The sequence below is a fragment of the Euprymna scolopes genome, chromosome 7, assembly GCF_053919585.1.
Source record: "Euprymna scolopes isolate OS-2025 chromosome 7, ASM5391958v1, whole genome shotgun sequence".
NCBI classification, from domain to species: Eukaryota; Metazoa; Mollusca; class Cephalopoda; order Sepiida; family Sepiolidae; genus Euprymna; species Euprymna scolopes.
The window spans coordinates 88,379,176-88,395,450 of NC_136488.1; the positions used below are offsets into that span (position 1 = coordinate 88,379,176).

Here is a 16,275-nt window from a genome sequence, read left to right on the forward strand (position 1 = left end):
CTCATTTTTGTGATTAAATAAACCAAAGAAACCCCTTTGCGCATACGCTTTCAGGGAGCAATCATTAGATAAAAACACCGTTTACGTAGGGTCCACGTTGTCCGGGAAGTACCCGTATATTTAAGCTATTTGTTTGAAATGTTAAAATAAAACGCGAAGAAAGGAAGAGAAAATAACCCCGAAAAATAAATAAATAAATAAAGTAAAATAAATAAAATTAAAAAATAAATAAATCAAATAAATAAATACGGTGAGGATGCGAGACCACACAAACCGAAACGCATATACGTGAAAATTACATCGACGGTATGAATAAAAAAAAACAAAGAAAACCTCATAACTCAACGTTTCGCCAATCGTTTCATCGGCCTTCTTAAGGGTGAAGAAAATAACTAAATGGTACACATAACGAAAGGATCAGTTATTTTTAGGAGTATATATTTAGCGAGATAGTAACGATATAAATCTATGTAAACAAGGAAATGCATGAATGCGCATAGATATTTCGTGTATCTGTATTAATTTTATGATAAATTCTGAAAATCGATACATAATTTATTTTAAGTGCTCAATAAACGAATAGAGCTAAGTTATGATATATGGCAATTAAGCTACACAATTCTCCGCGCCAGGCTATTGACGTATGCGTATAAACTATGTATTTTACAAATGATACGAACAAGTCGCATTAAAGAATAAAGAATAAAACGAATTTAAAAGAATTACCAAGTGTTTTTTTAACAATAGGTCTATATATTAACATTAAAGCTTTTGTGCTACTTTTTGCAATGGTAGAAGATAAGGAAAATATAAGAATGGGACTAACCATTCTTATATAATAAAGGCTTTTATTTGATTAAATAAAGCCTTTTAAACATAACTGGGTAAATAAAGGAGTGTATATGGTACTTATACACTTATGTTACCGTGCTGAATTAACATTTAGAAAGCCGTTCTTAACGTGGAGAAGGAAGGGTGTTTTGTAACTATTCTCTATACTTTCACCAAAAAAAATTTGAAAAGAAATTTAATGACTTAAAGGGGGGGTTCGCTTTCTCATTATATAACCTTCAACTTCATTGCTCCCTGACTTACTGTCCATTTCTTTACCGATGTGTCATGTGATTAGAACCACTTATTGAAGTCATTAATTTTTTTCCAAAAACTTTTCTGATAATCAAGGCTGTAATCTATGAAAATCGTCGGAAAATTTAAAAAACAAAAACAAAAAAACACGCATTTTAGGGGATGGGTACTTTCGTACAGGTCCGCCTTTTTTTTTCTAATAGTATAATTAAATCTGTAAATCTATGATTTACATCGAAAAAAGTTTAAAAAATTTTTAAACACGCATTTTTAGGGAGTAGGCACTCTCGTACAGGTCCGCCTAACAATTAAAAATAAAATGTTGTAAAACTTCAATTTAGCTTTAAAATACTATTTAAATAAAAAATAAACAAAAAATAACAGGGTAACATAAGTGCATAAGCACCGTATGTTTATATCGTTCCGACATTATATATGTTTGTTTGTTAAAGCAACACATTGAATAGATTAGGAACGATGTGTTCTCGAATAAATATGTTTAATCCGGGGCAAGTGCCCGATTATAGACGCACACGCGCTTCTAAAAACAGTAGTAACCAAACAAAACCAGACGATATTGACCCGCTAAAATCGCGCTAGCAATCCTCAGCTTTAATATAAATAGAGGCAAAATATTCGAATGATACGAGTAACGCGCACACACGCATTAAACGAACGATAAACGATGCTTGATTTTAAAAAACACAAAAACGGAACACGGGGTTCGCTTGATGACAAAACTTACCTCCGAATTATAATTGTATCGGAATAATTACTACGGTTCCATTCGGCCATCATGTTTGGTTCGACAAAGCGGTAATAATTAAAAATCCATGAAAAATATCCCTGGCAAGAAGAATGAGGAAGGAACACAGATCGGGCTTCCGTATGTTTACGGGGTTCTTTTTTTTTTTTTTTTTACTTTTTTAAAAAAATTCTTTTTATGTATATTTATATGTGTGTGTGTATTTCTTAAGTGTCGATTCCTCCCGGACGTAAAAAAAATCCAACACACCAACAAGCAGACCTTCTGACTAAACCATGGTTATATTCTCGCATAGTATTTTAGAAATAATAACAGTAGTAGTAGTAGTTATAGTAAACAGGTCGGAAGTGGTGTTGGTGTTAGTAGTAGCAGCAGCGCGGTGACTAAGATAGAGATATTGGTCGTGGTGGTAGAGTGGTCACTTGCTTAAACCTCTCGTTTAATTGACCTCCCGAGGTGATTGGAGCAAGCTAAAGTTTTAACAATCGGCAAGTGCCCTCACATCTTGTTGCCTAGTGGCAACGTCGCTGATTGGCTGGCGAAGATGTCAGTCAAATATATGGGCGGAGTCAAGGCATTAAAAAGTGCGAGGTAGAGACCGTTATTATTGCATGGGGAGAAAAAAAAGAGTTTTTAAAGAGAAAGGTTTGATGATGCTCGAAAAGATGAGGAAGAAAGAAAGGGCTTAATGCTGAGGGGAGGGGGGAGGGTTAGATATAATTTTTGTCAAAGACAAGCAATCGAATATAAAAACGAAGTGAAAGATCGATATGGAAAAGGAAAAAGAGTGTATAATAGGGAGTGTGTGTGTGTGTGTGTGTGTGTGTGTGTGTGTGTGTCTGTGTTTTAAAGAAAGAAAAAGGAAAAATGAGATTAGAATTAAAAAAAATAAACATGAAAAATGTAGGCGGAGAAAAAATGATAGAGAGAGAATATAAAAGAAAGAAGGGGGGTGAGAGAAAAAAGCGAAACAAAGCAAAGAGAAAAGAAAATGAGGCAAGAGTAATAATGAGAGAAAGAAAGCGTAAAAGAAAGAAAATGTGTGAATAAGAAAGCTGGAGAGAATAATAAAAAAAGAAATAGAGAATAGGGAAAAAGAGAGTAAGGGGAAAAAGGGCGAATGAAAGAAGGAAAAAATTGGAAAAGAATGAAATAATGAAAGGGAGAAAAAGGAGAGTAGGAGGAAAAGAGGGTGAAAAAAGAAAGGAAAAAGAAATACAGACGATGAACAAAAATAAATATAGAAAAAAGAAAGAGGAAAAAAAGAGGATAGAAAAAAGAAATGAAAAAGAAAAGATAGAAAAAGAAAGAAATGAAAAAGAAAAAAGATAGAAAAAGAAAAATTGAAAATGAAAAAAGAAAAAAAGGAAAAAGAATTAAAAAAAAACGAAAATGAAAAAATGCAAGAAAGAAAAAAGATAGAAAAAAGAAAATGAAAAAAATGCACGAAAGCAAAAAGAAAAAGAAATAAAGAAGAAATAAAAAAAAATGGAAAAAAATGCGTGAACGTAAAAAATGTAAGATAAAAAAAAGAAAAGAAAAAGACAGAAATAAAAGAATGAGAAAAAAGAAAGGAACAAAGAAACTGCCTAAAGGTAAAAACTTAAAGAAAAAGAAAAGTAAAAGAAAGAAAAAGAAATGAAATGGAAGAAAAAGAAAAGAAAAAGAAAAGAAAGTGAAAAAAAAAAACGAAAGGAAAGAAGAAAATGCGTGAAAATAAAAATGTGAGAAAAGAAAGAGTGGGCGAGAGAGAAAAAAAGAGTAATACACAACGAGCAATAAAGATTCAAATAGTTTGAATAATACAAACGGAGATGCTATAAGGATGGAGAAACGGTTCGGTTAGCGCTGATAGGGGATGGGGGGGGGGCTGACCAAAACATGTTGAGAGAGTGGGGGGGGGGAATTGGTAGTTCACTTCATTTCTTGACATATTAGAACTCTACTAAATAATGCCTTCGCCCCTGTTTTAAAACACAAATGAGGCAGGACACGACATCATCATCATCATCATCATCGACAACACTTAGGTCGAAACGATATATTTGATTGTGAAGTGCTCTTTGTGTTCAGGCGAGTGAAAGAGAAGAGGGAAAGGGGTAAATAATGTCATAAAATTAGATAAAAAAAAAGGAGTTTTATTTATGAATATTATTTTGTCTTTCAGTGTCAATAACGCCAGTCGTCAACCATCTTTTCTTGTTATCACACGCAACAAAAGCCCCATAATTGATCCGTTATCATTTTACATTGACTACTACAAGCACAGAAACAAGTCCCATTGCAGTTAACATCAGCAGGTTGTTGTGGTATTGTTAACAACAACAACAACAACAACAATAATAATGATGGTCTATTGAAGCCGTTAGCTCCCAAATTGTATTGATTAGTTATACTTGATTTGCCAAGAAGCGATGACAGGGCGTATTAATCTATCGTCGGTTTCTATTTATGTGGATTTCGTTTTATTGTAACGTTGTTTTCTTACAAAACAAAACACTACTTGAAATCTTATCACTAAAGTGGAAATAGGGAATAATATTTTTTTTTAATTTATAAACACTGTTTGATTTAAATTTTTTTTTTTTTACATTCATGTTTGCAATCCGCAAAAAATCAAAAACAAATTATTACTCGCAAAATAATCCGCAAGAAAATTAAATAAAACAAACAAAAATAAATAAAAACAATCTAAAAACAAATGGATACACGGCGGTTTCATTTGCCCTGTCACCGCTTGAGAAATCAGATATAACTAGTCGATAACATTTGGCAACTTTTTTGGCTAGGAACAAAGTGTAGTATCTGTTCTAATACTACACTTCACCTTTCCCGTTCTTGGTCAGTGGAGGAGAAATCCTTCCTGACTGAGACCATTTTTATTTTTGTTCCTATCATGAGAACCCCTTTGAGGGAGCTGGATTTTCCTCACATTAAAAATCGACTTTGTGTCTAACTCTGCCCTCGTGGTGAGGCAAGTAAATAGGAAGCCTTTTGGCAGCTAACCGTTGTTATTGTTGTTGTTGGTGGTGGTGGTGGTAGTAATAATAATAATAATAATAATAATAATAATAATAATAGCAGCACTAGCAGTAAAAGTTAGGCATAAGATTATTTTTCGAGCGTGGAGGTAATCCAGCTTATCCCGAAAAAGTACTCTGGATTGGAACAAAAAAGTTAAATTGCCTTTGTCTAGAAGGATTTCTCCCGCCTGACCGACGACGAAAACAAATACTACACTTTTAATTATTTATTTGCAATAAAAAGAAAAAAAAAGTGAAACAAATTTTATGTTAGACACAAGGCCCTCAAAAGTGTGAGGAGTGATATGGACAGGTGGTCATCCTCTATTTATTCTGGTCTTAAATAGATGCATTTTTTTAAACCATTCTTTTCAAGTACTGTTTCTTTCATTCTTCCACCGTTTACCCCTGCACTTTCACTTCAGCAAGTGCCACAAAACCACATTTACTCTATGAACTGGCACATTAAAAATATTCGCAATCGTTTTAAATTAATTCTGTGGTGCTTCTATATTATAATAATGAAAAAAAAAAATTGAATTTCAAGTTAAACAAATCGTACTTACAAACAGTAACATTTCCAAAATTAAAAAAACAAAAAACAAAAACAAACAAACAAAACAAAAAGGTAGAAATTAATGAAAAAAGAAATGTGTGAAATCATTGTATTATGTTTACTAGAAAAGAGATAGGTTAACAGGGGAGATAATTAAGTTATGTGGCTTACGTCACGTGATGAACGTAATTCAAAATGTTGAATAAATGTTATTTATAAACCTCTATCGAAAACTGGTTTCATTACTAATTATTTTTTTTTACCTATCGTTTTCCGTAATTTTTGGATATGTTACTATTTACGACATCACGATTACATAGGTACCATTTGTTTTACTTGAAATTCAATATTTTTTCGTTATTATTATATAGAAGCACCAATTCTATTTATTATGATAGAATATACAATTTCATTGTTAGTTTTGTGTGTGTGTGTGTGTGTGAGAGAGAGAGAGAGAGAGAGAGAGAGAGAGAGAGAGAGAGAGAGAGAGAGAGAAGATGGAGTTCTAACATTAATTAATCACGACTAATATTGTAAAAACCAAATTTGAATTCCTCAACACTGCTTTAGTTTCACGAATGTATTTTTTTTTTTAATTTTTATTTAATGTTTATCAATTTGAAATCCATAAAAAAAAAACACCTGGTAATATTGCAGTAGAGTTGACAGGCGAAAAATCGAAAAATAAAAATATATTGCAGTTTCCAGTTTATAAATATCGAGGCTCTGGAAGAACGCGATAAAAAATTCGTTATAGTTATTAAAAAAATAGTTTTATGTTGCTTTTTTGTTAAATATTACTAAATGAGGAATATTTGCCATTAAAATCTACTTGGTAGTACGCATCTAAAATTGAGAAAATTGAAAAATGCCAGGATTATGTGAATAAGCTAAATCAAAACATGGCCATCGAATTTGACCTGATTTCATGCTTATCTAAAATCGAAACTAAAATTATAAATCGAAAGAATTTCTAATATAATTAATATTAATTAATAATAGAAATTAATGTTTAACAAAATCATTACATGAAAAAAATTTTAATACGTAAACAGATTGTTCCCCGTTCTTCTAGAGCCGCAACTTTTATACGTTACCAAAGTTTCACCAAACGCATGGAAATGTAATTTTCTACCGACCTATATAATTTTGAAGTGAGGAAACTGATTTATTAATCTTTGAATTTGTTATCGTTAATTTGACTTATCCGAACACGAATAAAAAATGATCAAAGATGACGTTGAATTTTGGATGCGGTCACTTCATTTTGAATAATTTCAAGCTTAAAATATAATAAAAATAAAAACGTGTTAAGTTTAACCACTAAAATTAAGCTTAGTGGGAATATAAGTAACTTTTTTTTTTTTTTTTTTTTTTTTTTTTTTTACTTTAACCATTCCTTTAAGTAATGAACCATCACAACACTAACACTGAGCCGAAGCAGACATTTTAATTTTCGTGTGACGGCAGAGATAGACTTTAACGAAATCTAATTCAGAAATAACAATAATATTAAAATTAAAAAGGTTCCAGACTACTTAAATTACAAAGGTCGGTAGAAAATAAAATTTTAGTGTTTTTAGTGAAAACTATTTGTAGCATATATTTGTTTATTTGTTGCTTTTTTTTGTCTTTTTTTTTTCACTTCACACAAATGAAACCATTTCTATGAATGAATAGAGTTGAACTTAAAAAAAAATAACACAAGTGGGTGAATCTTCTTCTATCATATAAATATCACCTGTATGTATGTATGTATGTATAAAACTTTCGACAGATGCAACGGATTTTAACGATATCGATATCATTTTGAAGGTCGACCCCCCGGACGCCAAATATCGAAAAATTGTCCCAAAACATTAATTCCTTCACTCTCAACTGGGCACTTTTCTACAGGGAGGGATTGCTTTTTTTCGCCGATATTTTCGAAAGTCATCCCCTCTTTTCGATTGACTTGCCTTAATTTAAACTTTCGCCACTTCCGGTTTGGCGATGGGCACAACAGCAAAGACGTCACATCTCTTTCGCGGTACGGGTTCAATTCAAAGCCTGCTTGCTTACTACCACGTTTTTTTTTTTTTTTTTTGCTTAACACACACCTCCAAACACCCAGGCAACGCTGGACACCCAGACTAGTAAAAAACTAAAACTAAATGGCGCAAGGGGAAAACAGATGAAAATATTACAACGAGTTTGTCAAAATCTAGGATAAAATACAAAAAATAGAAAACATGAAACAGTCATTATGTTTCTGAATTTTTGAGATGAGGATTGGTTATTCGTATTATTTGTATTATTCGGATTATTGAAAAGGGAAACCATCTACCATTTTTTTTTTGTTTATAAAGGAGTCACCATTTACAAAGACCCAGAGACCATGGCATTTTCGTTTAGTTTTTGGCACAGATAGGGAGTGAGGTAAGTTGTTGGCGGTTGTTTTAGCTAGGTGAGTATTTTTTATGAATGTTTTATGGAGAGGGAACATACGTTGGAGTTCAATCGAACACTTTTCTTTTTTAACAAAGGAGTCATCACTTATCAAGATCGGGAGGCCACTGGAGGATAAGAGTTAATGAGTGTACAGAAGTCAATGGGAAATATCGTAGTAATCGTTAGTAATGTAAATTTGATTACTGAAGGGGAACTGCTCATCAAGAACTTGTTAACGTTGGACTTGAAGACGGCCATATGGTAATCAGTTGGAAAGCAGGAAAATGGAGCAAAGTTCCACAGGCGTGCAGTTCTAAGAAAGAAGCTTTGTTCATGGAATCTATGGTTAGGTTTAGGCACAGATAAAAAGTGGGGGAAATTATTGATAGCGGTTTCAACTAGACGAGTGTTTTTCGTGAAAGTCAGGACTGGAGGGATCATAGATTGGAGCTCAGACGAGCACTTTCCATGAAAATAACGATAAAGCAGAAAAGGCTCGCAACGTCTCTTCTTTCGGAAAGTTGTTTCAGGGAAGAGAAAAGGGCAGCCTCACTAGGCTACGAAGTCGATTTTGAACTCTGTCAAGGCAGGATAAAGTATTTCTAGCAGCTCTTGCCCAGATGTGTCAACAGTACTTCATCTTTGGACGTACACAGCTCTCATACAAGTAGAGAATTGCATCAGCAGTGAAATATCTACTGAAGCAGCAGAACGATCCCACTATTTTTCCAGCAGCCTTGGCAATAGATTTGATGTATGTGTTCCATTTCAGATCAGGAGTAAAGGTCAGACCCAGGAGCTTGTCAAAACATGTAGCCTCCCCAAGATGAGAGCCATTCATTTCAATTTAAGCCAGACAGAGATTAGAGCGTTGATGATGTAAAGATAGAAGCTTGGTTTTAGATGTATTAAAATCAACCGGCCACCTCTTTCCCCCACAGAACGAAGTAAAAATTATAGACAGAGAAGGACGGTGGAGAATAACACGACTCAAAGAAAGAACACATATGCTGGGTGGCGATCACCTAAAAAAGCAGACCTAGTATAAAATTTAACATGATACGGGAATCGTTAATTATAGATAATATATAAAAGAAAAACGTAAACAATATATATATATATATATATATATATATATATATATATATATATATATATATATGTGTGTGTGTGTGTGTGTATGTGCATAGTAATATATATAGTAATATATATATAGTAGTATATATGTATATAGTAATATATAGAGCAATAATTAGTAATAAATAAGTAGAAATAAAATAGGTTTAAGGTTTCCGAAACTCGTACTAGAACTGTCCGCAAGGACCCATGGTTAGAGTACTTGGAAAAATCTATTGTGAAAGTGTTATTCTCCTGAAGGTTGTAGGTTCAATCCTCAGTGTGGGTGACCGATAAATACAATTGCGAATTACTTAGGACCTTTATCCAGTCATTGCTGACGGAACAAGAGCATGCTACCCCCGTGAAGTAAATAAACGGTCCCATTCGAAATTCCGTCCAGGAACATTCCCGAGTTCGACCTGATACACCTGAAGAAGGTTGGAGGTTAAATCGAGCGAAACGCTGTGAAAATGGCATTCAATATGAGAACAGTAGTCCGATGAATCCAAACAATGCGAATAAAAAAGTGAAAAAAAAAGTATTTCTTAATTCGACCGTTGATTTATTTATTATTATGTTTGTGTCGTAATTATGCAATCATATACATCGCTATTTTTTATTTTTTTTTTTATTTTCGTTCAGTTAGTTTCAAGAGATAAAGGATCCCTCTCTTGGGGGGCTAACACATGATTTCCCTGTAGGTGAAATCTTTATCAAAGCGCTCTCTTACGGATAGATGTTGTCAATTTTAGGACTGCTATTTATTCATTTGCTTTCCCACTGAGCAAATTAGGCACAAGGCCGGTTTTAATGTGGGGAGGAAAAACCAGCCCCCCCCCCAAGGGGGCACTCTGGCAGGGTCCAAAATTAGCAATTGTCTGACATGAAGAGTTTCCCCCACATTTGACTTAAAAAGTAATTGTCCGATATGAAGGGTTGCCCCCACATTGACTAGAACTGATTACTTCCTTTTCCGCTCCTGGCTCGAAGGACAAGAACAGCGTCTGCTGCTATCTGTATTCTCCTACGGTTTCGTCTTCCTGAGAATATATCTAGGTACGTCATCAGATTTTTTTGGGGGGAGGGGTCACTTGTGAATTTTAGTTATTGTGGATGTTTTTTTTTTTTTGCTTTCATATTCGAACAAAAAAATTGCCCACTATAACTAAAATCCACAAGTCCAGATTTTTTGTTGTTTTGTTGCTCCGACCACAACCGGAACGATATTTATTTCACCATGTTTGCGTATTTCTTTTTATCCCACCGTGATAAACGTGACACTAGGTTCGGAAAGTAGGAATGAAAAATCAGCGCCCCCCCCCCCAGGCTAAAGCACTCTGACCCTGCAAAAGATGCCTGGGCAGCCTCGTCGGCATTTCCTAATAGAGGCGCCTCAGGCGATTTAGCAATAAACTGGCCCTTTCTTAAAGAGAGAAGGCAAAGCTTGGTGGTGGACCTCCTAGAATTGCACAGGATCAACATTACATCGCAACCAATAGGAAACATGTCATCTCAGGAATGGTCTAAAGGGGTTGGCACTTTTTGGAACGTGAGGGCCAAAAAGCTATGCAGATTATAAGAGAAGAGTCGAACAGCTTCGACTAATTGTCATCAACGACAACAATATTATTAAATATGGAAATAAATTTTCTGTGCATTTGAAGACAACAAATATTGAATATAATATGTACAATTATATGAATATAACTTTGTGTGTGAGTTCGTTCTTTATAGACTCCGAAACGGCTGAAAAGATTTTCTTTAAAATTTACAGAACTTTAGTGTATAAGAATGATAGTGATCTTAGTGAAGTTTTTACTCAGAATAACCCCTGATAATTACCGATAATCGAAACCGTTATTTTAATTTATCTATCATCGGTAGAGCCATTTTTTTTTCTATATCGTCGCTTAGCAACAATGATAGAACAATAGGCCATGAATATTCTACTGTGGGTAAGTTGATAGCGTGTTTTTCTTTTGTTTTGTTTTTTGCATGACGTGGTCTGTAGGTTCAAACCCCGCACGTAAATTTCTTAATGTTTTTTTTTTGTTTTTCGTTAACTGGAAAAATGTTTATATAAAATAATTAAAAAAAACAAAAAAAAACAGTAGGTTCTTTGGAGTGCAATGTAGAATAACATATATTTTGGAGTAAATTACTGCATGGAGGCATGTGAAACTTCCTCCCGGGCGATTTCACGGATTTCGATGACAATAAAAATATAGAAAATATGAAATATTCGTTGATCATCATTCGATCCCGGGCAACGTTGGGTTTCCCTGCTAGTATGATTAAACGATATCAATTATTTTACTCGAGGATTATAAAGAAATAAAAATTACGGCCTTATTTGCCCCCCCCCAGCTCTATTTTGTTGCAGGAATAAAACTTATTACAATCAGCAAAAAATTAATTTCTACACCGAAACACAATTAAAAACTGTAAATGATTTAATAAGAAATTTTCACTGTTGCTCGGTTCGTGTATATTTATATCGTGCCTTGAGTAATGTGATGGGCAAAAAAAAAAAAAAAAAAAAAAAAATTCACTCGAGGACCGGATTTGGTTCGCGGGTCGGAGTTTGTCGACTTCTGGTCTACTTTGGTTTGGGCTCTGAAGGAAAAAACATCTCCAATGTTGAGGTACTGATATTTAGTTATTGTTTCTCTATTGAGGCCGTCCTCATTTGGAACGTTTATGTATCAACGATGAGAGAAAACCTTTATAAAATTATGCATACATAACTAAACCTAGTGACGTCACAGCAATGGTCTTGAAGTATTTGATTTGACTCGCATAAGACAAGATGGAAGCCACTACCTTAAGATGTCATTGTTTTTGTGTCATTGTTAATTATCTAACAAAATGAATGAAGTAAAATACAAGCGGGATTTTGTTGTAAAATTTTATAACATTAGTGTTTATGCCCTTTAACTTTAAAATTTTCATCATTAGTGATTCTAATATTTCACGATTTAAAATTTAAAAAATCTAAAAAGAAACGAATAACACAAGTGAGTGAATAAAAAATATAACTAAATGGCGCAAAGGGAAAACATAAATGAAAGTTTCACAATAAGTTCATCAAAATCTAGGATAAAAATACATAAATTAATAATGTTTAACAAAAGCATCAATATAAAAACATGTCTAATACGTAAACAGATTTTTTTCGCGTTCTTCTAGATCTGCAACTTTTATACGTTGCCAAAATTTTCACCAAACGCATGAAAATGTAATTTTCTACCGACCCGGATAATTTTGAAGTAAGGAAACTGATTGTAACACCTATTAATCTTTGCATTTGTTATCGTTAAGTTAACTTATCCGAACACAAATGAAAAATGATCGAAGAGTCAGCCCCCAAATCAATGGTTTTCACAATATTAGCCGCGAATAATAAGTGTTAGAACTCCGTCTCCCCCCTCTCTATTTCTCTTTGTCTCTCTCACACAGAGAGAGAGAGAGAGAGAGAGAGAGAGAGAGAGAGAGAGAGAGAAAAAAAAACTTCAAATTATGTTTTATCCGTATTTTTGGATCTTTAGATTAATAAATGGAAATTTTTTTTAAAAGTTCAATAAAAATTAATAATTTAGATTATTAACTACTGTTCTCATCTTGAGAATAAAAAAAATAAATGCATTATTGTAGATAAAAATTGGGTGTTTGTGCGTGCAGACACGGTAGTAAAACAGGTCAATTTAAAATAAAATGACAGTAAAAATTCAGAAATACTTTTTGAAAAATGATAGCGTACACCAAAAAAATTACGGAAAATTATTGAGTATTTTATTTAACAAAGTCAACTAATATTGGCAGTCCCCAACCGCTGCTATTTTTAGTCATTCAAGAGAGATAAATCATTTTTTTCTTCTAAAATAAATACGACAAATGGCGTCAATCCATTGTGAAAATCGCTAATTTTATAGGTATATTCATATTTTTATTACAATTCGACTCGTACGTTTTGGTATATATATATATATGTGTGTGTGTGTATGTATGTATGTATGTATGTATGTATGCTAATATTTTTCAATAAGAAGTACTTCTTAAAAATTTCCTGTCATTTTATTATAAACTGGCATATTTTACAACCGTGCCGACATGTACAAGCACCCTAAGCTGTAGAAAATGTCGATTTAAGTTTTCAAATGTTTTCATTAAAAAAAAAAAAAGAAGATATCAAACGTTTGACAGATAAGTGTAAAATATTTAATTTTTAAGTTTGTATATGTGTACATATATGTATATATATACACATAATAATTTATATACGTATATAATTTTATAATATATATAATTTATATTGTACATAATTCTATAATATATATATATACATATATTATACATAATTTTATAATATATATACACTTTTGTTTGTTTCATATAAGCATTAATATACCGCTACACATTCATGAGCATGTTTCGTCAGCCAGTTACAAGTTTCTCCTCCGACGATATTGCTTTAAATTTAGTCCCTTTATAGTGACATATTGATGCTTATGTCAAGCCAATAAAAATTATATCTTACTCTACTTCGGTATCGAGCACTCTTGCATTACCTGTTTCAAACTTCATTGGTTGCTTTTTCTCTCCAAAATATTAACCTGAATATATATATATATATATATATATATATATATATATATATATATATATATGTGTATTAAAAAAATAATTATAGATGCACTTTTCGAGCATCTTCACGTAGAGATTTCCGCTTATGCCTACCTTATGTTGCCCTAGTAGGAAGATAAATAAATATACACAAAGAATTTCGATGTTAATAATGTGTACATGAAGAAGGCTGGGGTTTATACACATATATAATATCTACATCCTCATATATTTTATAATTTTATAATATATACGTACACATGCATATTCATATGATATACATACACACATACATACAAATATATATGCATATATGTATAATATATATATTACATAATTCATATACACATAATACATATGTACGCATATGATATATATATATATATATATATATATATATATACACACACTCGTATAATATAAATAATCATATAATACATATATGATATATATATATATATATATATATATATATATATATACAAACACACTCGTATAATATAAATAATCATATAATACATATATGATATATATATATACATACATATATATATATATATATATATATATATATAAGCACATGTCATTTAGATCATATATATATATATATATATATATATATGTGTGTGTGTGTGTGTGTGTGTACACTTTGCTTTCGTATAAGCTATAGTGCTTGAAGGGGTCTCTAATTGCTAGTAACGAGCTGACCGAAACATGTTCACGAATGTGTAGCAACACATTACTGCGTATGTAAAAACAAATATAAAGTATATCTCGCTCTACTTCAGTATTGAGCACTTTTGTATTAACATCGTTAAACTTCATTAGTTATTTTACCTCTGAAAATATTAACCTTGAATTATATCAAATATTTATAGACACTTGCATAATATATAAACACTGGCATAATACACACACACACACACACACACACTTCTTTCAGAACAACAATATTCTCTCAGTTGCTTTCGGGCCAAGATCACAGTGTAGTATCTGTTCTGATGCTACACTTCATCTTTTCTGTCCTCGGTCAGTGGAGAAGAAATCCTTCATGACCGAGACAATTTACATTTTTGTTCCTATCCAGAGGGCCCTTTTTTTTGAGGAGTTGGATTTCCCTACATTAAAAACTGATCTTGTGTCTAACTCTGCCCTCGTGGGGAAGCAAGTAAATAGGAATGATATTCTATCAGTGCTAAAATGTTTTCTTAAAAAATTATAAGACTTTTCCAAAATTAAATGATATCTGGAAAAATATGTTTTTATTTCATAGACATATACATATTTTCTTTTTTATTTTAGCGCCTTATGACAGACACATTATTAAACTTTTAAATTGGACTACTATTCTCATCTTGAGTGTTATTAGGACAACGTTTCGGTTGCTGCAACCTACGACCTTCTTCGGGTGTCGAGAACGTGCTTCTTTTTTTCTACTAAGGAAAAGAGGGTTGGCTCTGCCTTACAAGAATTCGAACCGTTTGTTTGAATTCTTGTAATGCAGAGCAACCCCCCTTTTTCCTAAGTAGAAAAAGAAGCATGTTCTCAACACCCGAAGAAGGTCGCAGGTTGCAGCGACCGAAACGTTGAGCTAATAACACCCAAGATAAGAATAATAGTCCAATTAATCAACATAACACAAGCATTCACATCTCATCTCAAAAATTCAGAATTGCATTGCAACTTTATGTGTACCTATTTACTATGCCTCCCCACGGGACAGAGTTAGACACCAGGGTCGTTTTTTAACGTGGAGAAAAGGTACAAAAATAAAAATTGTCTCAATCGTGAAGGATTTCTCCTCCACCGAAAGAGAACAAGAAATAGAAGTGCAGCATCTGAAGAACAGATACTACACTTTGATCTTGTCCCGAAGGCCAAGGCGAATCTATGTGCAACTTTATGTGTAGCACCAAGTTAAGTTATGAACCCAAAGTAAAAATCCTGCCCGTTGCTCTACGGAAGTATGATAACCCCCTTAATGGTTTCTCTGCGAATTCATCGGACATCCACATTTCTCTGGAGCCAGGTCGGCTGAACCTTAATTGTTTGAAACTTTATCGCTTATCCAGTTGCATCTCCATATCGTAAAAAAAAAAAAAAAAAAAAAAAAAAAAAAAATAGCATCCAAAGCTTTTCATGTACTTACGTATTGGGTTGAAAAAAAATATATAATGCTAAAAATTATGACAATTCATCGAGTATTTTTTGATGTAAAACAAAAAGTTTATCGTCCAATTCTATCTACGGCCATTTGTCGCCTTAAACGGAAGTTTAAGAGTAAAAAAAAAAAGACACCCGCCCCCCGGCAATTCGCATGTTAAGAATGAGTCCTAAAATTTGCAGGGAAATTATTTTATTTTACTTTTAAAAAACAAAAATACTGGATGGATTTGTGTAAACTTTGGTATACATGCGTTTTTTTTTTTGCTTTTTTTTAACCCAACAGGTAAGTACTCAATAAAGTTTTTGTGCGATTATAATTTTAGCACTTGCTCAAACTGCAAAAGGACCACTTTTTCGCTTTTTAGTTTGAACATTTGGAGAGTGCACAGCAGGGGCAGACAACTTTCATTTACTACAAACAATAAAGTTTTGACTTCGTTACGAAAATTGAAAAATTTGGAAAAAGTTTTCTCAAAATTCACACATATTTCAATAATGCGAGTTGG

The 16,275-nt window shown here is 32.7% G+C and overlaps 1 protein-coding gene across 12 annotated transcripts in view; it reads right to left on the minus strand.

The window, feature by feature from the left end:
* LOC145279823 (protein phosphatase EYA1-like) overlaps positions 1-16,275 on the minus strand; it is a 1,162,399-nt gene that overhangs the window by 365,230 nt on the left and 780,894 nt on the right. The window contains exon 1 of one of the 12 annotated variants that reach the window (XM_080131222.1): positions 1,832-2,385. The exons of 8 other annotated variants lie outside the window; for them this stretch is intronic. The gene's annotated coding sequence lies outside the window, so the exon portion shown is untranslated. Of the gene's footprint in view, positions 1-1,831; positions 2,386-16,275 lie in introns of those variants that run through there. 3 more of the 12 variants (XM_080131226.1, XM_080131220.1, XM_080131224.1) reach the window with 3 other exon arrangements.